Here is a 23,152-nt window from a genome sequence, read left to right on the forward strand (position 1 = left end):
ACAAATTGTACTAATAAAATGTACAATGTTTGGGATTTGCCAATATTTGTCCTCAGAAACATCCCTCTGCAGTGTCAAGCAGTAGTCTGCCAAGATAGAGGGGGCCCACATTACTTGGTACAGCTTTTCCATAATGACAAGAGAACCAAAAAAAATGTGTGTGTATATATCAACGGCATTTAGCTGACGCTTTTATCCAAAGCGACTTAGAATTATGACTGAGTACAACTTGAGCAATTGAGGGTTAAGGGCCTTGCTCAGGGACCCAACAGTGGCAACTTGGCAGTCTCAAGTACCTTAACCACTGAGGTGGGTGGGTGTGATCGAGTGTTTTCAGAATGTCTCTCTTTTTCAATGATAGGCAGAATTAAATCCATTATATTATTATAACTACCAGGTGGTAGAGTTAAGTCCCAAGTCTGGTACCAGCCAAGGTGAATGAAGGAACGACTGGGGCACTGCAAGTTGGTAAGATCAAAATTAATAATTCGTTTACTTTCAGCAGGCATTAAGGCAACACGTTAAGTGGCCTTATACTTGAGAAAAAAAAAACATTTAAAACTTTAAGGGTTCTCCAACAGTTTTGACCAAATTTAAACAAAGTCTTACAGACAAACATGGGGTTCAGTTTATCGCAGATAGATCACAAAGGAATAGCAGTCTTAGCACCTTAACCTCTTGACTAATCACCTAAAGTGATTTAACTACAATTTATAAACAACTGTTCATTGTGCAAAATCTTTCTGGTCCTCTACTTCTCATTCAACAAGAAATAGGCAGACATTTAAGTGAGGAAGCTGACTTTGCCTTAAACTCTCAGGCACCTCTCGATGCAGAGGTCAGAGATCCTTTACAGGTTAGTGAACAAAGAGGATACATTAAAGCAACTGTTGCAAATTACTATGTGAATAAATGAGAAAACAGCACTAAAACACTGTTAAGGTGCTTTGGTATGTTACTCTTGATTCATTATTTTCAACAGACACTCATCAATAGCAGGTGATTTGTCAAATCTCAAACAGCAATCCTTTATCTTTTGAGAGTATGCACATATAAATAAACTTCATCACCATAAGATCCTGGCCAGGCTGGAAGGACTGAGTTGAATTCAAGAGTACAAGATTTACAATTTGGTCTAGGGCACCTGAAAACAGGTGTTACCAATTAGCATGGGATTGAACCTGACAACAGCATTTAAATGCTATTATTCTGCTCTGGTATGTAATTGTTTCAGCACTGTTGATTCCTTATTTTCAGTAGAGCCTGATCAATCGAGCCAAAAGCATTCAGACCCATCTCAAACAGTAAGACTGTCTTTAACCTTCTAGAGTATACAAATTTGACTAAAGCTTGTCTTAGAATATACGACGAAGGTGGGACTCGAACCCACATGTGCACAGCACAATGGATTAGCAGTCCATCGCCTTAAGTTCTCAGACACTTCGTCCTATCTTACTATTTCCAACTGCAAATTAAAAGATGAAAACATTCAGTATGCAAACCAGTATATTGATCTTGAAGAAATCGCTAGCCACCGACTCAAACTCTCTTCCACGATTGTCGTAGTAACAGCACTTTGTATACAAAGACATGTACAATGTGCAAACTCTGTTTATTCGTTAGCTTTACAGCCCATTTAAGAAGGGGGCCAACTAATGATCCTTTTACTTTCAGCATCCGTTCAGACAAGTTGATTGGTGTCATCGAGATTTAAAACAGCCTTCAGAAGGATACAAACTCAACAAGCCCAGTCATTCTGAGAATATGTAAACAAAGCTTTGGGGACAAAGATGGGTTTCAAAGACACACAGGTCCCGAACACAATGGACTATCCATACTTCACTTTAACATATCTGTGACCACATCAACTGTTTGGGGATAGAAGTTCAGTTCAAGGACAAACTCATGTTCACAATAGAAATTCTCATGCAGATGTTAGAGGTTTACCTACCCATCTCCTTAACATCCAGGTCAGGGTTGAAGGACTGAGTTGAATTCAAGAGTAGAAGATTTACAATTTGGTCTAGGGCACCTGAAAACAGCAGTTAAATGCTATTACACTGCACTGGTATGTCATTGTTTCAGCACTGTTGATTCCTTATTTTCAGTAGACCCTGATCATTCCAGCCAAAAGCATTCAGACCCATCTCAAACAATAAGACTATGTCTTTAACCATCTAGAGTACACACATCTGACTAGAGCTTGTCTTAGCATCAACGACAAAGGTTGGATTCCAACCCACGCATGCACAGTACAATGGATTAGCAGTCCATCGCCTTAACCTCTCGGCCACCTCGTCACATCTTACTTTTTCTAACTGCAAATTAAAAGATGAAAACATATTCAGTATGCCTTGTAACAGCACTTTGTATACAAAGACATGTACATTGTGCAAACTCTGTTTATTCGTTAGCTTTACAGCCCATTTACGAAGGGGGCCAACTAATGAGCCTTTTACTTTCAGCATCCGTTCAGCCAAGTTGATTGGTGTCATCGAGATTTAAAACAGCCTTCAGAAGGATACAAACTCAACAAGCCCAGTCATTCTGAGAATATGTAAACAAAGCCTTGTGGACAAAGATGGGTTTCAAACACACAGGTCCAGAACACAATGGACTATCCATACTTCACTTTGACATATCTGTGACCACATCAACTGTTTGGGGATATAAGTTCAGTTCAAGGACAAACTCATGTTCAACATAGAAATTCTCATGCAGAGGTTAGAGGATTACCTAACCATCACCTTAATATCCTGGTCAGGGTTGAAGGACTGAGTTGAATTCAAGAGTAGAAGATTTACAATTTAGTCTAGGGCACCTGAAAACAGGTTTTGCCAATTAGCATGGGATTGAACCTTAAAACAGCAGTGGAATGCTATTATTCTGCTCTGGTATGTCATTGTTTCAGTATTGTTGATTTCTTCTTTTCAGTAGACCCTGATCAATTGAGCATATTGAGCTTGAAGAAATCGCTAGCCACCGACTCAAACTCTCTTCCACGATTGTCGTTGTAACAGCACTTTGTATACAAAGACATGTACATTGTGCAAACTCTGTTTATTCGTTAGCTTTACAGCCCATTTAAGAAGGGGGCCAACTAATGATCCTTTTACTTTCAGCATCCGTTCAGACAAGTTGATTGGTGTCATCGAGATTTAAAACAGCCTTCAGAAGGATACAAACTCAACAATCCCAGTCATTCTGAGAATATGTAAACAAAGCTTTGGGGACAAAGATGGGTTTCAAAGACACACAGGTCCCGAACACAATGGACTATCCATACTTCACTTTAACATATCTCTGACCACATCAACGGTTTGGGGATAGAAGTTCAGTTCAAGGACAAACTCATGTTCACAATAGAAATTCTCATGCAGATGTTAGAGGTTTACCTACCAATCTCCCTAACATCCAGGTCAGGGTTGAAGGACTGAGTTGAATTCAAGAGTAGAAGATTAACAATTTGGTCTAGGGCTCCTGAAAACAGCAGTTAAATGCTATTACACTGCACTGGTATGTCATTGTTTCAGCACTGTTGATTCCTTATTTCAGTAGACCCTGATCATTCCAGCCAAAAGCATTCAGACCCATCTCAAACAATAAGACTATGCCTTTAACCATCTAGAGTACACACATCTGACTAGAGCTTGTTTTAGCATCAACGACGAAGGTGGGATTCGAACCCACGCGTGCACAGCACAATGGATTAGCAGTCCATCGCCTTAACCTCTCGGCCACCTCGTCACATCTTACTTTTTCTAACTGCAAATTAAAAGATGAAAACATATTCAGTATGCCATGTAATAGCACTTTGTATACAAAGACATGTACATTGTGCAAACTCTGTTTATTCGTTAGCTTTACAGCCCATTTAAGAAGGGGGCCAACTAATGAGCCTTTTACTTTCAGCATCCGTTCAGCCAAGTTGATTGGTGTCATCGAGATTTAAAACAGCCTTCAGAAGGATACAAACTCAACAAGCCCAGTCATTCTGAGAATATGTAAACAAAGCCTTGTGGACAAAGATGGGTTTCAAACACACAGGTCCAGAACACAATGGACTATCATACTTCACTTTGACATATCTGTGACCACATCAACTGTTTGGGGATATAAGTTCAGTTCAAGGACAAACTCATGTTCAACATAGAAATTCTCATGCAGAGGTTAGAGGATTACCTACCCATCACCTTAACATCCTGGTCAGGGTTGAAGGACTGAGTTGAATTCAAGAGTAGAAGATTTACAATTTAGTCTAGGGCACCTGAAAACAGGTTTTGCCAATTAGCATGGGATTGAACCTTAAAACAGCAGTGGAATGCTATTATTCTGCTCTGGTATGTCATTGTTTCAGCATTGTTGATTTCTTCTTTTCAGTAGACCCTGATCAATTGAGCATATTGAGCTTGAAGAAATCGCTAGCCACCGACTCAAACTCTCTTCCACGATTGTCGTTGTAACAGCACTTTGTATACAAAGACATGTACAATGTGCAAACTCTGTTTATTCGTTAGCTTTACAGCCCATTTAAGAAGGGGGCCAGCTAATGATCCTTTTACTTTCACCATCCGTTCAGACAAGTTGATTGGTGTCATCGAGATTAAAAACAGCCTTCAGAAGGATACAAACTCAACAATCCCAGTCATTCTGAGAATATGTAAACAAAGCTTTGGGGACAAAGATGGGTTTCAAAGACACACAGGTCCCGAACACAATGGACTATCCATACTTCACTTTAACATATCTCTGACCACATCAACGGTTTGGGGATAGAAGTTCAGTTCAAGGACAAACTCATGTTCACAATAGAAATTCTCATGCAGATGTTAGAGGTTTACCTACCCATCTCCTTAACATCCAGGTCAGGGTTGAAGGACTGAGTTGAATTCAAGAGTAGAAGATTAACAATTTGGTCTATGGCTCCTGAAAACAGCAGTTAAATGCTATTACACTGCACTGGTATGTCATTGTTTCAGCACTGTTGTTTCCTTATTTTCAGTAGACCCTGATCATTCCAGCCAAAAGCATTCAGACCCATCTCAAACAATAAGACTATGCCTTTAACCATCTAGAGTACACACATCTGACTAGAGCTTGTTTTAGCATCAACGACGAAGGTGGGATTCCAACCCACGCGTGCACAGCACAATGGATTAGCAGTCCATCGCCTTAACCTCTCGGCCACCTCGTCACATCTTACTTTTTCTAACTGCAAATTAAAAGATGAAAACAAATTCAGTATGCCTTGTAACAGCACTTTGTATACAAAGACATGTACATTGTGCAAACTCTGTTTATTCGTTAGCTTTACAGCCCATTTACGAAGGGGGCCAACTAATGAGCCTTTTACTTTCAGCATCCGTTCAGCCAAGTTGATTGGTGTCATCGAGATTTAAAACAGCCTTCAGAAGGATACAAACTCAACAAGCCCAGTCATTCTGAGAATATGTAAACAAAGCCTTGTGGACAAAGATGGGTTTCAAACACACAGGTCCAGAACACAATGGACTATCAATACTTCACTTTGACATATCTGTGACCACATCAACTGTTTGGGGATATAAGTTCAGTTCAAGGACAAACTCGTTTTCAACATAGAAATTCTCATGCAGAGGTTAGAGGATTACCTACCCATCACCTTAACATCCTGGTCAGGGTTGAAGGACTGAGTTGAATTCAAGAGTAGAAGATTTACAATTTAGTCTAGGGCACCTGAAAACAGGTTTTGCCAATTAGCATGGGATTGAACCTTAAAACAGCAGTGGAATGCTATTATTCTGCTCTGGTATGTCATTGTTTCAGCATTGTTGATTCCTTATTTTCAGTAGACCCTGATCAATTTAGCATATTGAGCTTGAAGAAATCGCTAGCCACCGACTCAAACTCTCTTCCACGATTGTCGTTGTAACAGCACTTTGTATACAAAGACATGTACAATGTGCAAACTCTGTTTATTCGTTAGCTTTACAGCCCATTTAAGAAGGGGGCCAACTAATGATCCTTTTACTTTCACCATCCGTTCAGACAAGTTGATTGGTGTCATCGAGATTTAAAACAGCCTTCAGAAGGATACAAACTCAACAAGCCCAGTCATTCTGAGAATATGTAAACAAAGCTTTGGGGACAAAGATGGGTTTCAAAGACACACAGGTCCCGAACACAATGGACTATCCATACTTCACTTTAACATATCTCTGACCACATCAACGGTTTGGGGATAGAAGTTCAGTTCAAGGACAAACTCATGTTCACAATAGAAATTCTCATGCAGATGTTAGAGGTTTACCTACCAATCTCCCTAACATCCAGGTCAGGGTTGAAGGACTGAGTTGAATTCAAGAGTAGAAGATTAACAATTTGGTCTAGGGCTCCTGAAAACAGCAGTTAAATGCTATTACACTGCACTGGTATGTCATTGTTTCAGCACTGTTGATTCCTTATTTTCAGTAGACCCTGATCATTCCAGCCAAAAGCATTCAGACCCATCTCAAACAATAAGACTATGCCTTTAACCATCTAGAGTACACACATCTGACTAGAGCTTGTTTCAGCATCAACGACGAAGGTGGGATTCGAACCCACGCGTGCACAGCACAATGGATTAGCAGTCCATCGCCTTAACCTCTCGGCCACCTCGTCACATCTTACTTTTTCTAACTGCAAATTAAAAGATGAAAACAAATTCAGTATGCCTTGTAACAGCACTTTGTATACAAAGACATGTACATTGTGCAAACTCTGTTTATTCGTTAGCTTTACAGCCCATTTACGAAGGGGGCCAACTAATGAGCCTTTTACTTTCAGCATCCGTTCAGCCAAGTTGATTGGTGTCATCGAGATTTAAAACAGCCTTCAGAAGGATACAAACTCAACAAGCCCAGTCATTCTGAGAATATGTAAACAAAGCCTTGTGGACAAAGATGGGTTTCAAACACACAGGTCCAGAACACAATGGACTATCAATACTTCACTTTGACATATCTGTGACCACATCAACTGTTTGGGGATATAAGTTCAGTTCAAGGACAAACTCGTTTTCAACATAGAAATTCTCATGCAGAGGTTAGAGGATTACCTAACCATCACCTTAATATCCTGGTCAGGGTTGAAGGACTGAGTTGAATTCAAGAGTAGAAGATTTACAATTTAGTCTAGGGCACCTGAAAACAGGTTTTGCCAATTAGCATGGGATTGAACCTTAAAACAGCAGTGGAATGCTATTATTCTGCTCTGGTATGTCATTGTTTCAGCATTGTTGGTTTCTTATTTTCAGTAGACCCTGATCAATTGAGTATATTGAGCTTGAAGAAATCGCTAGCCACCGACTCAAACTCTCCTCCACGATTGTCCTTGTAACAGCACTTTGTATACAAAGACATGTACATTGTGCAAACTCTATTTATTCGTTAGCTTTACAGCCCATTTAAGAAGGGGGCCAACTAATGATCCTTTTACTTTCAGTATCCGTTCAGACAAGTTGATAGGTGTCATCGAGATTTAAAACAGCCTTCAGAAGGATACAAACTCAACAATCCCAGTCATTCTGAGAATATGTAAACAAAGCTTTGGGGACAAAGATGGGTTTCAAAGACACACAGGTCCCGAACACAATGGACTATCCATACTTCACTTTAACATATCTCTGACCACATCAACGGTTTGGGGATAGAAGTTCAGTTCAAGGACAAACTCATGTTCACAATAGAAATTCTCATGCAGATGTTAGAGGTTTACCTACCCATCTCCTTAACATCCAGGTCAGGGTTGAAGGACTGAGTTGAATTCAAGAGTAGAAGATTAACAATTTGGTCTAGGGCTCCTGAAAACAGCAGTTAAATGCTATTACACTGCACTGGTATGTCATTGTTTCAGCACTGTTGATTCCTTATTTTCAGTAGACCCTGATCATTCCAGCCAAAAGCATTCAGACCCATCTCAAACAATAAGACTATGCCTTTAACCATCTAGAGTACACACATCTGACTAGAGCTTGTTTTAGCATCAACGACGAAGGTGGGATTCGAACCCACGCGTGCACAGCACAATGGATTAGCAGTCCATCGCCTTAACCTCTCGGCCACCTCGTCACATCTTACTTTTTCTAACTGCAAATTAAAAGATGAAAACAAATTCAGTATGCCTTGTAACAGCACTTTGTATACAAAGACATGTACATTGTGCAAACTCTGTTTATTCGTTAGCTTTACAGCCCATTTACGAAGGGGGCCAACTAATGAGCCTTTTACTTTCAGCATCCGTTCAGCCAAGTTGATTGGTGTCATCGAGATTTAAAACAGCCTTCAGAAGGATACAAACTCAACAAGCCCAGTCATTCTGAGAATATGTAAACAAAGCCTTGTGGACAAAGATGGGTTTCAAACACACAGGTCCAGAACACAATGGACTATCAATACTTCACTTTGACATATCTGTGACCACATCAACTGTTTGGGGATATAAGTTCAGTTCAAGGACAAACTCATGTTCAACATAGAAATTCTCATGCAGAGGTTAGAGGATTACCTAACCATCACCTTAATATCCTGGTCAGGGTTGAAGGACTGAGTTGAATTCAAGAGTAGAAGATTTACAATTTAGTCTAGGGCACCTGAAAACAGGTTTTGCCAATTAGCATGGGATTGAACCTTAAAACAGCAGTGGAATGCTATTATTCTGCTCTGGTATGTCATTGTTTCAGCCCTGTTGATTCCTTATTTTCAGTAGACCCTGATCAATTTAGCATATTGAGCTTGAAGAAATCGCTAGCCACTGACTCAAACTCTCTTCCACGATTGTCGTTGTAACAGCACATTGTATACAAAGACATGTACAATGTGCAAACTCTGTTTATTCGTTAGCTTTACAGCCCATTTAAGAAGGGGGCCAACTAATGATCCTTTTACTTTCACCATCCGTTCAGACAAGTTGATTGGTGTCATCGAGATTTAAAACAGCCTTCAGAAGGATACAAACTCAACAATCCCAGTCATTCTGAGAATATGTAAACAAAGCTTTGGGGACAAAGATGGGTTTCAAAGACACACAGGTCCCGAACACAATGGACTATCCATACTTCACTTTAACATATCTCTGACCACATCAACTGTTTGGGGATAGAAGTTCAGTTCAAGGACAAACTCATGTTCACAATAGAAATTCTCATGCAGATGTTAGAGGTTTACCTACCCATCTCCTTAACATCCAGGTCAGGGTTGAAGGACTGAGTTGAATTCAAGAGTAGAAGATTAACAATTTGGTCTAGGGCTCCTGAAAACAGCAGTTAAATGCTATTACACTGCACTGGTATGTCATTGTTTCAGCACTGTTGATTCCTTATTTTCAGTAGACCCTGATCATTCCAGCCAAAAGCATTCAGACCCATCTCAAACAATAAGACTATGCCTTTAACCATCTAGAGTACACACATCTGACTAGAGCTTGTTTTAGGATCAACGACGAAGGTGGGATTCGAACCCACGCGTGCACAGCACAATGGATTAGCAGTCCATCGCCTTAACCTCTCGGCCACCTCGTCACATCTTACTTTTTCTAACTGCAAATTAAAAGATGAAAACAAATTCAGTATGCCTTGTAACAGCACTTTGTATACAAAGACATGTACATTGTGCAAACTCTGTTTATTCGTTAGCTTTACAGCCCATTTACGAAGGGGGCCAACTAATGAGCCTTTTACTTTCAGCATCCGTTCAGCCAAGTTGATTGGTGTCATCGAGATTTAAAACAGCCTTCAGAAGGATACAAACTCAACAAGCCCAGTCATTCTGAGAATATGTAAACAAAGCCTTGTGGACAAAGATGGGTTTCAAACACACAGGTCCAGAACACAATGGACTATCAATACTTCACTTTGACATATCTGTGACCACATCAACTGTTTGGGGATATAAGTTCAGTTCAAGGACAAACTCATGTTCAACATAGAAATTCTCATGCAGAGGTTAGAGGATTACCTAACCATCACCTTAATATCCTGGTCAGGGTTGAAGGACTGAGTTGAATTCAAGAGTAGAAGATTTACAATTTAGTCTAGGGCACCTGAAAACAGGTTTTGCCAATTAGCATGGGATTGAACCTTAAAACAGCAGTGGAATGCTATTATTCTGCTCTGGTATGTCATTGTTTCAGTATTGTTGATTTCTTCTTTTCAGTAGACCCTGATCAATTGAGCATATTGAGCTTGAAGAAATCGCTAGCCACCGACTCAAACTCTCTTCCACGATTGTCGTTGTAACAGCACTTTGTATACAAAGACATGTACAATGTGCAAACTCTGTTTATTCGTTAGCTTTACAGCCCATTTAAGAAGGGGGCCAACTAATGATCCTTTTACTTTCACCATCCGTTCAGACAAGTTGATTGGTGTCATCGAGATTAAAAACAGCCTTCAGAAGGATACAAACTCAACAATCCCAGTCATTCTGAGAATATGTAAACAAAGCTTTGGGGACAAAGATGGGTTTCAAAGACACACAGGTCCCGAACACAATGGACTATCCATACTTCACTTTAACATATCTGTGACCACATCAACTGTTTGGGGATAGAAGTTCAGTTCAATGACAAACTCATGTTCACAATTGAAATTCTCATGCAGATGTTAGAGGTTTACCTACCCATCTCCTTAACATCCAGGTCAGGGTTGAAGGACTGAGTTGAATTCAAGAGTAGAAGATTAACAATTTGGTCTAGGGCTCCTGAAAACAGCAGTTAAATGCTATTACACTGCACTGGTATGTCATTGTTTCAGCACTGTTGATTCCTTATTTTCAGTAGACCCTGATCATTCCAGCCAAAAGCATTCAGACCCATCTCAAACAATAAGACTATGCCTTTAACCATCTAGAGTACACACATCTGACTAGAGCTTGTTTTAGCATCAACGACGAAGGTGGGATTCGAACCCACGCGTGCACAGCACAATGGATTAGCAGTCCATCGCCTTAACCTCTCGGCCACCTCGTCACATCTTACTTTTTCTAACTGCAAATTAAAAGATGAAAACAAATTCAGTATGCCTTGTAACAGCACTTTGTATACAAAGACATGTACATTGTGCAAACTCTGTTTATTCGTTAGCTTTACAGCCCATTTACGAAGGGGGCCAACTAATGAGCCTTTTACTTTCAGCATCCGTTCAGCCAAGTTGATTGGTGTCATCGAGATTTAAAACAGCCTTCAGAAGGATACAAACTCAACAAGCCCAGTCATTCTGAGAATATGTAAACAAAGCCTTGTGGACAAAGATGGGTTTCAAACACACAGGTCCAGAACACAATGGACTATCATACTTCACTTTGACATATCTGTGACCACATCAACTGTTTGGGGATATAAGTTCAGTTCAAGGACAAACTCATGTTCAACATAGAAATTCTCATGCAGAGGTTAGAGGATTACCTAACCATCACCTTAACATCCTGGTCAGGGTTGAAGGACTGAGTTGAATTCAAGAGTAGAAGATTTACAATTTAGTCTAGGGCACCTGAAAACAGGTTTTGCCAATTAGCATGGGATTGAACCTTAAAACAGCAGTGGAATGCTATTATTCTGCTCTGGTATGTCATTGTTTCAGCATTGTTGATTCTTATTTTCAGTAGACCCTGATCAATTGAGTATATTGAGCTTGAAGAAATCGCTAGCCACCGACTCAAACTCTCCTTCCACGATTGTCCGTTGTAACAGCACTTTGTATACAAAGACATGTACAATTGTGCAAACGCTGTTTATTCGTTAGCTTTACAGCCCATTTAAGAAGGGGGCCAACTAATGATCCTTTTACTTTCACCATCCGTTCAGACAAGTTGATTGGTGTCATCGAGATTTAAAACAGCCTTCAGAAGGATACAAACTCAACAATCCCAGTCATTCTGAGAATATGTAAACAAAGCTTTGGGGACAAAGATGGGTTTCAAAGACACACAGGTCCCGAACACAATGGACTATCCATACTTCACTTTGACATATCTGTGACCACATCAACGGTTTGGGGATAGAAGTTCAGTTCAAGGACAAACTCATGTTCACAATAGAAATTCTCATGCAGATGTTAGAGGTTTACCTACCCATCTCCTTAACATCCAGGTCAGGGTTGAAGGACTGAGTTGAATTCAAGAGTAGAAGATTAACAATTTGGTCTAGGGCTCCTGAAAACAGCAGTTAAATGCTATTACACTGCACTGGTATGTCATTGTTTCAGCACTGTTGATTCCTTATTTTCAGTAGACCCTGATCATTCCAGCCAAAAGCATTCAGACCCATCTCAAACAATAAGACTATGCCTTTAACCATCTAGAGTACACACATCTGACTAGAGCTTGTTTTAGGCATCAACGACGAAGGTGGGATTCGAACCCACGCGTGCACAGCACAATGGATTAGCAGTCCATCGCCTTAACCTCTCGGCCACCTCGTCACATCTTACTTTTTCTAACTGCAAATTAAAAGATGAAAACAAATTCAGTATGCCTTGTAACAGCACTTTGTATACAAAGACATGTACATTGTGCAAACTCTGTTTATTCGTTAGCTTTACAGCCCATTTACGAAGGGGGCCAACTAATGAGCCTTTTACTTTCAGCATCCGTTCAGCCAAGTTGATTGGTGTCATCGAGATTTAAAACAGCCTTCAGAAGGATACAAACTCAACAAGCCCAGTCATTCTGAGAATATGTAAACAAAGCCTTGTGGACAAAGATGGGTTTCAAACACACAGGTCCAGAACACAATGGACTATCAATACTTCACTTTGACATGTCTGTGACCACATCAACTGTTTGGGGATATAAGTTCAGTTCAAGGACAAACTCGTTTTCAACATAGAAATTCTCATGCAGAGGTTAGAGGATTACTTAACCATCACCTTAATATCCTGGTCAGGGTTGAAGGACTGAGTTGAATTCAAGAGTAGAAGATTTACAATTTAGTCTAGGGCACCTGAAAACAGGTTTTGCCAATTAGCATGGCAATGAACCTTAAAACAGCAGTGGAATGCTATTATTCTGCTCTGGTATGTCATTGTTTCAGCCCTGTTGATTCCTTATTTTCAGTAGACCCTGATCAATTTAGCATATTGAGCTTGAAGAAATCGCTAGCCACCGACTCAAACTCTCTTCCACGATTGTCGTTGTAACAGCACTTTGTATACAAAGACATGTACAATGTGCAAACTCTGTTTATTCGTTAGCTTTACAGCCCATTTAAGAAGGGGGCCAACTAATGATCCTTTTACTTTCACCATCCGTTCAGACAAGTTGATTGGTGTCATCGAGATTTAAAACAGCCTTCAGAAGGATACAAACTCAACAATCCCAGTCATTCTGAGAATATGTAAACAAAGCTTTGGGGACAAAGATGGGTTTCAAAGACACACAGGTCCCGAACACAATGGACTATCCATACTTCACTTTAACATATCTTTGACCACATCAACTGTTTGGGGATAGAAGTTCAGTTCAATGACAAACTCATGTTCACAATAGAAATTCTCATGCAGTTGTTAGAGGTTTACCTACCCATCTCCTTAACATCCAGGTCAGGGTTGAAGGACTGAGTTGAATTCAAGAGTAGAAGATTAACAATTTGGTCTAGGGCTCCTGAAAACAGCAGTTAAATGCTATTACACTGCACTGGTATGTCATTGTTTCAGCACTGTTGATTCCTTATTTTCAGTAGACCCTGATCATTCCAGCCAAAAGCATTCAGACCCATCTCAAACAATAAGACTATGCCTTTAACCATCTAGAGTACACACATCTGACTAGAGCTTGTTTTAGGATCAACGACGAAGGTGGGATTCGAACCCACGCGTGCACAGCACAATGGATTAGCAGTCCATCGCCTTAACCTCTCGGCCACCTCGTCACATCTTACTTTTTCTAACTGCAAATTAAAAGATGAAAACAAATTCAGTATGCCTTGTAACAGCACTTTGTATACAAAGACATGTACATTGTGCAAACTCTGTTTATTCGTTAGCTTTACAGCCCATTTACGAAGGGGGCCAACTAATGAGCCTTTTACTTTCAGCATCCGTTCAGCCAAGTTGATTGGTGTCATCGAGATTTAAAACAGCCTTCAGAAGGATACAAACTCAACAAGCCCAGTCATTCTGAGAATATGTAAACAAAGCCTTGTGGACAAAGATGGGTTTCAAACACACAGGTCCAGAACACAATGGACTATCCATACTTCACTTTGACATATCTGTGACCACATCAACTGTTTGGGGATATAAGTTCAGTTCAAGGACAAACTCATTTTCAACATAGAAATTCTCATGCAGAGGTTAGAGGATTACTTAACCATCACGTTAATATCCTGGTCAGGGTTGAAGGACTGAGTTGAATTCAAGAGTAGAAGATTTACAATTTAGTCTAGGGCACCTGAAAACAGGTTTTGCCAATTAGCATGGGAATGAACCTTAAAACAGCAGTGGAATGCTATTATTCTGCTCTGGTATGTCATTGTTTCAGCCCTGTTGATTCCTTATTTTCAGTAGACCCTGATCAATTTAGCATATTGAGCTTGAAGAAATCGCTAGCCACCGACTCAAACTCTCTTCCACGATTGTCGTTGTAACAGCACTTTGTATACAAAGACATGTACAATGTGCAAACTCTGTTTATTCGTTAGCTTTACAGCCCATTTAAGAAGGGGGCCAACTAATGATCCTTTTACTTTCACCATCCGTTCAGACAAGTTGATTGGTGTCATCGAGATTTAAAACAGCCTTCAGAAGGATACAAACTCAACAATCCCAGTCATTCTGAGAATATGTAAACAAAGCTTTGGGGACAAAGATGGGTTTCAAAGACACACAGGTCCCGAACACAATGGACTATCCATACTTCACTTTAACATATCTCTGACCACATCAACGGTTTGGGGATAGAAGTTCAGTTCAAGGACAAACTCATGTTCACAATAGAAATTCTCATGCAGATGTTAGAGGTTTACCTACCCATCTCCTTAACATCCAGGTCAGGGTTGAAGGACTGAGTTGAATTCAAGAGTAGAAGATTTACAATTTGGTCTAGGGCACCTGAAAACAGCAGTTAAATGCTATTACACTGCACTGGTATGTCATTGTTTCAGCACTGTTGATTCCTTATTTTCAGTAGACCCTGATCATTCCAGCCAAAAGCATTCAGACCCATCTCAAACAATAAGACTATGCCTTTAACCATCTAGAGTACACACATCTGACTAGAGCTTGTTTTAGCATCAACGACGAAGGTGGGATTCGAACCCACGCGTGCACAGCACAATGGATTAGCAGTCCATCGCCTTAACCTCTCGGCCACCTCGTCACATCTTACTTTTTCTAACTGCAAATTAAAAGATGAAAACAAATTCAGTATGCCTTGTAACAGCACTTTGTATACAAAGACATGTACATTGTGCAAACTCTGTTTATTCGTTAGCTTTACAGCCCATTTACGAAGGGGGCCAACTAATGAGCCTTTTACTTTCAGCATCCGTTCAGCCAAGTTGATTGGTGTCATCGAGATTTAAAACAGCCTTCAGAAGGATACAAACTCAACAAGCCCAGTCATTCTGAGAATATGTAAACAAAGCCTTGTGGACAAAGATGGGTTTCAAACACACAGGTCCAGAACACAATGGACTATTCATACTTCACTTTGACATATCTGTGACCACATCAACTGTTTGGGGATATAAGTTCAGTTCAAGGACAAACTCATGTTCAACATAGAAATTCTCATGCAGAGGTTAGAGGATTACCTAACCATCACCTTAATATCCTGGTCAGGGTTGAAGGACTGAGTTGAATTCAAGAGTAGAAGATTTACAATTTAGTCTAGGGCACCTGAAAACAGGTTTTGCCAATTAGCATGGGATTGAACCTTAAAACAGCAGTGGAATGCTATTATTCTGCTCTGGTATGTCATTGTTTCAGCCCTGTTGATTCCTTATTTTCAGTAGACCCTGATCAATTTAGCATATTGAGCTTGAAGAAATCGCTAGCCACTGACTCAAACTCTCTTCCACGATTGTCGTTGTAACAGCACTTTGTATACAAAGACATGTACAATGTGCAAACTCTGTTTATTCGTTAGCTTTACAGCCCATTTAAGAAGGGGGCCAACTAATGATCCTTTTACTTTCACCATCCGTTCAGACAAGTTGATTGGTGTCATCGAGATTTAAAACAGCCTTCAGAAGGATACAAACTCAACAATCCCAGTCATTCTGAGAATATGTAAACAAAGCTTTGGGGACAAAGATGGGTTTCAAAGACACACAGGTCCCGAACACAATGGACTATCCATACTTCACTTTAACATATCTCTGACCACATCAACGGTTTGGGGATAGAAGTTCAGTTCAAGGACAAACTCATGTTCACAATAGAAATTCTCATGCAGATGTTAGAGGTTTACCTACCCATCTCCTTAACATCCAGGTCAGGGTTGAAGGACTGAGTTGAATTCAAGAGTAGAAGATTAACAATTTGGTCTAGGGCTCCTGAAAACAGCAGTTAAATGCTATTACACTGCACTGGTATGTCATTGTTTCAGCACTGTTGATTCCTTATTTTCAGTAGACCCTGATCATTCCAGCCAAAAGCATTCAGACCCATCTCAAACAATAAGACTATGCCTTTAACCATCTAGAGTACACACATCTGACTAGAGCTTGTTTTAGCATCAACGACGAAGGTGGGATTCGAACCCACGCGTGCACAGCACAATGGATTAGCAGTCCATCGCCTTAACCTCTCGGCCACCTCGTCACATCTTACTTTTTCTAACTGCAAATTAAAAGATGAAAACAAATTCAGTATGCCTTGTAACAGCACTTTGTATACAAAGACATGTACATTGTGCAAACTCTGTTTATTCGTTAGCTTTACAGCCCATTTACGAAGGGGGCCAACTAATGAGCCTTTTACTTTCAGCATCCGTTCAGCCAAGTTGATTGGTGTCATCGAGATTTAAAACAGCCTTCAGAAGGATACAAACTCAACAAGCCCAGTCATTCTGAGAATATGTAAACAAAGCTTTGGGGACAAAGATGGGTTTCAAAGACACACAGGTCCCGAACACAATGGACTATCCATACTTCACTTTAACATATCTCTGACCACATCAACGGTTTGGGGATAGAAGTTCAGTTCAAGGACAAACTCATTTTCAACATAGAAATTCTCATGCAGAGGTTAGAGGATTACCTAACCATCACCTTAATATCCTGGTCAGGGTTGAAGGACTGAGTTGAATTCACGAGTAGAAGATTTACAATTTGGTCTAGGGCACCTAAAAACAGCAGTTAAATGCTATTACACTGCACTGGTGTGTCATTGTTGCAGCACTGTTGATTCCTTATTTTCAGTAGACCCTGATCATTCCAGCCAAAAGCATTCAGACCCATCTCAAACAATAAGACTATGTCTTTAACCATCTAGAGTACACACATCTGACTAGAGCTTGTCTTAGCATCAACGACGAAGGTGGGATTCCAACCCACGCGTGCACAGCACAATGTCGTTGTAACAGCACTTTGTATACAAAGACATGTACATTGTGCAAACTCTGTTTATTCGTTAGCTTTACAGCCCATTTAAGAAGGGGGCCAACTAATGATCCTTTTACTTTCACCATCCGTTCAGACAAGTTGATTGGTGTCATCGAGATTTAAAACAGCCTTCAGAAGGATACAAACTCAACAATCCCAGTCATTCTGAGAATATGTAAACAAAGCTTTGGGGACAAAGATGGGTTTCAAAGACACACAGGTCCCGAACACAATGGACTATCCATACTTCACTTTAACATATCTCTGACCACATCAACGGTTTGGGGATAGAAGTTCAGTTCAAGGACAAACTCATGTTCACAATAGAAATTCTCATGCAGATGTTAGAGGTTTACCTACCCATCTCCTTAACATCCAGGTCAGGGTTGAAGGACTGAGTTGAATTCAAGAGTAGAAGATTAACAATTTGGTCTAGGGCTACCTGAAAACAGCAGTTAAATGCTATTACACTGCACTGGTATGTCATTGTTTCAGCACTGTTGATTCCTTATTTTCAGTAGACCCTGATCATTCCAGCCAAAAGCATTCAGACCCATCTCAAACAATAAGACTATGCCTTTAACCATCTAGAGTACACACATCTGACTAGAGCTTGTTTAGCATCAACGACGAAGGTGGGATTCGAACCCACGCGTGCACAGCACAATGGATTAGCAGTCCATCGCCTTAACCTCTCGGCCACCTCATCACATCTTCCTTTTTCTAACTGCAAATTAAAAGTTGAAAACATATTCAGTATGCCTTGTAACAGCACTTTGTATACAAAGACATGTACATTGTGCAAACTCTGTTTATTCGTTAGCTTTACAGCCCATTTACGAAGGGGGCCAACTAATGAGCCTTTTACTTTCAGCATCCGTTCAGCCAAGTTGATTGGTGTCATCGAGATTTAAAACAGCCTTCAGAAGGATACAAACTCAACAAGCCCAGTCATTCTGAGAATATGTAAACAAAGCCTTGTGGACAAAGATGGGTTTCAAACACACAGGTCCAGAACACAATGGACTATCCATACTTCACTTTGACATATCTGTGACCACATCAACTGTTTGGGGATATAAGTTCAGTTCAAGGACAAACTCATTTTCAACATAGAAATTCTCATGCAGAGGTTAGAGGATTACCTAACCATCACCTTAATATCCTGGTCAGGGTTGAAGGACTGAGTTGAATTCAAGAGTAGAAGATTTACAATTTAGTCTAGGGCACCTGAAAACAGGTTTTGCCAATTAGCATGGGATTGAACCTTAAAACAGCAGTGGAATGCTATTATTCTGCTCTGGTATGTCATTGTTTCAGCCCTGTTGATTTCTTATTTTCAGTAGACCCTGATCAATTGAGCATATTGAGCTTGAAGAAATCGCTAGCCACCGACTCAAACTCTCTTCCACGATTGTCCTTGTAACAGCACTTTGTATACAAAGACATGTACATTGTGCAAACTCTGTTTATTCGTTAGCTTTACAGCCCATTTAAGAAGGGGGCCAACTAATGATCCTTTTACTTTCACCATCCGTTCAGACAAGTTGATTGGTGTCATCGAGATTTAAAACAGCCTTCAGAAGGATACAAACTCAACAATCCCAGTCATTCTGAGAATATGTAAACAAAGCTTTGGGGACAAAGATGGGTTTCAAAGACACACAGGTCCCGAACACAATGGACTATCCATACTTCACTTTAACATATCTCTGACCACATCAACGGTTTGGGGATAGAAGTTCAGTTCAAGGACAAACTCATGTTCACAATAGAAATTCTCATGCAGATGTTAGAGGTTTACCTACCCATCTCCTTAACATCCAGGTCAGGGTTGAAGGACTGAGTTGAATTCAAGAGTAGAAGATTAACAATTTGGTCTAGGGCTCCTGAAAACAGCAGTTAAATGCTATTACACTGCACTGGTATGTCATTGTTTCAGCACTGTTGATTCCTTATTTTCAGTAGACCCTGATCATTCCAGCCAAAAGCATTCAGACCCATCTCAAACAATAAGACTATGCCTTTAACCATCTAGAGTACACACATCTGACTAGAGCTTGTTTTAGCATCAACGACGAAGGTGGGATTCGAACCCACGCGTGCACAGCACAATGGATTAGCAGTCCATCGCCTTAACCTCTCGGCCACCTCGTCACATCTTACTTTTTCTAACTGCAAATTAAAAGATGAAAACAATTCAGTATGCCTTGTAACAGCACTTTGTATACAAAGACATGTACATTGTGCAAACTCTGTTTATTCGTTAGCTTTACAGCCCATTTACGAAGGGGGCCAACTAATGAGCCTTTTACTTTCAGCATCCGTTCAGCCAAGTTGATTGGTGTCATCGAGATTTAAAACAGCCTTCAGAAGGATACAAACTCAACAAGCCCAGTCATTCTGAGAATATGTAAACAAAGCCTTGTGGACAAAGATGGGTTTCAAACACACAGGTCCAGAACACAATGGACTATCAATACTTCACTTTGACATATCTGTGACCACATCAACTGTTTGGGGATATAAGTTCAGTTCAAGGACAAACTCGTTTTCAACATAGAAATTCTCATGCAGAGGTTAGAGGATTACCTACCCATCACCTTAACATCCTGGTCAGGGTTGAAGGACTGAGTTGAATTCAAGAGTAGAAGATTTACAATTTAGTCTAGGGCACCTGAAAACAGGTTTTGCCAATTAGCATGGGATTGAACCTTAAAACAGCAGTGGAATGCTATTATTCTACTCTGGTATGTCATTGTTTCAGTATTGTTGATTTCTTCTTTTCAGTAGACCCTGATCAATTGAGCATATTGAGCTTGAAGAAATCGCTAGCCACCGACTCAAACTCTCTTCCACGATTGTCGTTGTAACAGCACTTTGTATACAAAGACATGTACAATGTGCAAACTCTGTTTATTCGTTAGCTTTACAGCCCATTTAAGAAGGGGGCCAACTAATGATCCTTTTACTTTCACCATCCGTTCAGACAAGTTGATTGGTGTCATCGAGATTTAAAACAGCCTTCAGAAGGATACAAACTCAACAATCCCAGTCATTCTGAGAATATGTAAACAAAGCTTTGGGGACAAAGATGGGTTTCAAAGACACACAGGTCCCGAACACAATGGACTATCCATACTTCACTTTAACATATCTCTGACCACATCAACGGTTTGGGGATAGAAGTTCAGTTCAAGGACAAACTCATGTTCACAATAGAAATTCTCATGCAGATGTTAGAGGTTTACCTACCCATCTCCTTAACATCCAGGTCAGGGTTGAAGGACTGAGTTGAATTCAAGAGTAGAAGATTTACAATTTGGTCTAGGGCACCTGAAAACAGCAGTTAAATTCTATTACACTGCACTGGTATGTCATTGTTTCAGCACTGTTGATTCCTTATTTTCAGTAGACCCTGATCATTCCAGCCAAAAGCATTCAGACCCATCTCAAACAATAAGACTATGCCTTTAACCATCTAGAGTACACACATCTGACTAGAGCTTGTTTTAGCATCAACAACAAAGGTGGGATTCTAACCCACGCGTGCACAGCACAATGGATTAGCAGTCCATCGCCTTAACCTCTCGGCCACCTCGTTACAGCTTACTTTTTCTAACTGCAAATTAAAAGATGAAAACATATTCAGTATGCCATGTAATAGCACTTTGTATACAAAGACATGTACATTGTGCAAACTCTGTTTATTCGTTAGCTTTACAGCCCATTTACGAAGGGGGCCAACTAATGAGCCTTTTACTTTCAGCATCCGTTCAGCCAAGTTGATTGGTGTCATCGAGATTTAAAACAGCCTTCAGAAGGATACAAACTCAACAAGCCCAGTCATTCTGAGAATATGTAAACAAAGCCTTGTGGACAAAGATGGGTTTCAAACACACAGGTCCAGAACACAATGGACTATCAATACTTCGCTTTGACATATCTGTGACCACATCAACTGTTTGGGGATATAAGTTCAGTTCAAGGACAACTCATTTTCAACATAGAAATTCTCATGCAGAGGTTAGAGGATTACCTACCCATCACCTTAACATCCTGGTCAGGGTTGAAGGACTGAGTTGAATTCAAGAGTAGAAGATTTACAATTTAGTCTAGGGCACCTGAAAACAGGTTTTGCCAATTAGCATGGGATTGAACCTTAAAACAGCAGTGGAATGCTATTATTCTGCTCTGGTATGTCATTGTTTCAGCCCTGTTGATTCCTTATTTTCAGTAGACCCTGATCAATTGAGCATATTGAGCTTGAAGAAATCGCTAGCCACCGACTCAAACTCTCTTCCACGATTGTCGTTGTAACAGCACTTTGTATACAAAGACATGTACATTGTGCAAACTCTGTTTATTCGTTAGCTTTACAGCCCATTTAAGAAGGGGGCCAACTAATGATCCTTTTACTTTCAGTATCCGTTCAGACAAGTTGATTGGTGTCATCGAGATTTAAAACAGCCTTCAGAAGGATACAAACTCAACAAGCCCAGTCATTCTGAGAATATGTAAACAAAGCCTTGTGGACAAAGATGGGTTTCAAAGACACACAGGTCCCGAACACAATGGACTATCCATACTTCACTTTAACATATCTCTGACCACATCAACGGTTTGGGGATAGAAGTTCAGTTCAAGGACAAACTCATGTTCACAATAGAAATTCTCATGCAGATGTTAGAGGTTTACCTACCCATCTCCTTAACATCCAGGTCAGGGTTGAAGGACTGAGTTGAATTCAAGAGTAGAAGATTAACAATTTGGTCTAGGGCTCCTGAAAACAGCAGTTAAATGCTATTACACTGCACTGGTATGTCATTGTTTCAGCACTGTTGATTCCTTATTTTCAGTAGACCCTGATCATTCCAGCCAAAAGCATTCAGACCCATCTCAAACAATAAGACTATGCCTTTAACCATCTAGAGTACACACATCTGACTAGAGCTTGTTTTAGCATCAACGACGAAGGTGGGATTCGAACCCACGCGTGCACAGCACAATGGATTAGCAGTCCATCGCCTTAACCTCTCGGCCACCTCGTCACATCTTACTTTTTCTAACTGCAAATTAAAAGATGAAAACAAATTCAGTATGCCTTGTAACAGCACTTTGTATACAAAGACATGTACATTGTGCAAACTCTGTTTATTCGTTAGCTTTACAGCCCATTTACGAAGGGGGCCAACTAATGAGCCTTTTACTTTCAGCATCCGTTCAGCCAAGTTGATTGGTGTCATCGAGATTTAAAACAGCCTTCAGAAGGATACAAACTCAACAAGCCCAGTCATTCTGAGAATATGTAAACAAAGCCTTGTGGACAAAGATGGGTTTCAAACACACAGGTCCAGAACACAATGGACTATTCATACTTCACTTTGACATATCTGTGACCACATCAACTGTTTGGGGATATAAGTTCAGTTCAAGGACAAACTCATGTTCAAAATAGAAATTCTCATGCAGAGGTTAGAGGATTACCTACCCATCACCTTAACATCCGGGTCAGGTTTGAAGGACTGAGATGAATTCAAGAGTACAAGATTTACAATTTGGTCCAGGGCACCTGAAAACAGGTGTTGCC

General features: G+C 40.3%; 15 non-coding genes across 15 annotated transcripts; all 15 read right to left on the minus strand.

Moving 5' to 3' along the window:
• Nucleotides 1-2,218: 2,218 nt before the first annotated feature.
• Nucleotides 2,219-2,300, minus strand: trnas-gcu. The gene has a single exon. It is a non-coding gene; the product is annotated as a tRNA-Ser (tRNA).
• Nucleotides 2,301-3,665: 1,365 nt separating this feature from the next.
• On the minus strand, nt 3,666-3,747 carry trnas-gcu. The gene has a single exon. It is a non-coding gene; the product is annotated as a tRNA-Ser (tRNA).
• Nucleotides 3,748-5,112: 1,365 nt separating this feature from the next.
• trnas-gcu lies at nt 5,113-5,194 on the minus strand. The gene has a single exon. It is a non-coding gene; the product is annotated as a tRNA-Ser (tRNA).
• Nucleotides 5,195-6,560: 1,366 nt separating this feature from the next.
• On the minus strand, nt 6,561-6,642 carry trnas-gcu. The gene has a single exon. It is a non-coding gene; the product is annotated as a tRNA-Ser (tRNA).
• A 1,366-nt stretch (nt 6,643-8,008) lies between these two features.
• trnas-gcu lies at nt 8,009-8,090 on the minus strand. The gene has a single exon. It is a non-coding gene; the product is annotated as a tRNA-Ser (tRNA).
• A 1,366-nt stretch (nt 8,091-9,456) lies between these two features.
• On the minus strand, nt 9,457-9,538 carry trnas-gcu. The gene has a single exon. It is a non-coding gene; the product is annotated as a tRNA-Ser (tRNA).
• A 1,366-nt stretch (nt 9,539-10,904) lies between these two features.
• Nucleotides 10,905-10,986, minus strand: trnas-gcu. Its single transcript has one exon. It is a non-coding gene; the product is annotated as a tRNA-Ser (tRNA).
• A 1,368-nt stretch (nt 10,987-12,354) lies between these two features.
• trnas-gcu lies at nt 12,355-12,436 on the minus strand. Its single transcript has one exon. It is a non-coding gene; the product is annotated as a tRNA-Ser (tRNA).
• A 1,366-nt stretch (nt 12,437-13,802) lies between these two features.
• On the minus strand, nt 13,803-13,884 carry trnas-gcu. Its single transcript has one exon. It is a non-coding gene; the product is annotated as a tRNA-Ser (tRNA).
• Nucleotides 13,885-15,250: 1,366 nt separating this feature from the next.
• Nucleotides 15,251-15,332, minus strand: trnas-gcu. Its single transcript has one exon. It is a non-coding gene; the product is annotated as a tRNA-Ser (tRNA).
• A 1,366-nt stretch (nt 15,333-16,698) lies between these two features.
• Nucleotides 16,699-16,780, minus strand: trnas-gcu. The gene has a single exon. It is a non-coding gene; the product is annotated as a tRNA-Ser (tRNA).
• A 1,409-nt stretch (nt 16,781-18,189) lies between these two features.
• Nucleotides 18,190-18,271, minus strand: trnas-gcu. The gene has a single exon. It is a non-coding gene; the product is annotated as a tRNA-Ser (tRNA).
• Nucleotides 18,272-19,637: 1,366 nt separating this feature from the next.
• On the minus strand, nt 19,638-19,719 carry trnas-gcu. The gene has a single exon. It is a non-coding gene; the product is annotated as a tRNA-Ser (tRNA).
• Nucleotides 19,720-21,084: 1,365 nt separating this feature from the next.
• Nucleotides 21,085-21,166, minus strand: trnas-gcu. The gene has a single exon. It is a non-coding gene; the product is annotated as a tRNA-Ser (tRNA).
• Nucleotides 21,167-22,531: 1,365 nt separating this feature from the next.
• trnas-gcu lies at nt 22,532-22,613 on the minus strand. Its single transcript has one exon. It is a non-coding gene; the product is annotated as a tRNA-Ser (tRNA).
• Nucleotides 22,614-23,152: the final 539 nt, after the last annotated feature.

The sequence above is a fragment of the Electrophorus electricus genome, chromosome 1, assembly GCF_013358815.1.
Source record: "Electrophorus electricus isolate fEleEle1 chromosome 1, fEleEle1.pri, whole genome shotgun sequence".
Taxonomy (NCBI): Eukaryota; Metazoa; Chordata; class Actinopteri; order Gymnotiformes; family Gymnotidae; genus Electrophorus; species Electrophorus electricus.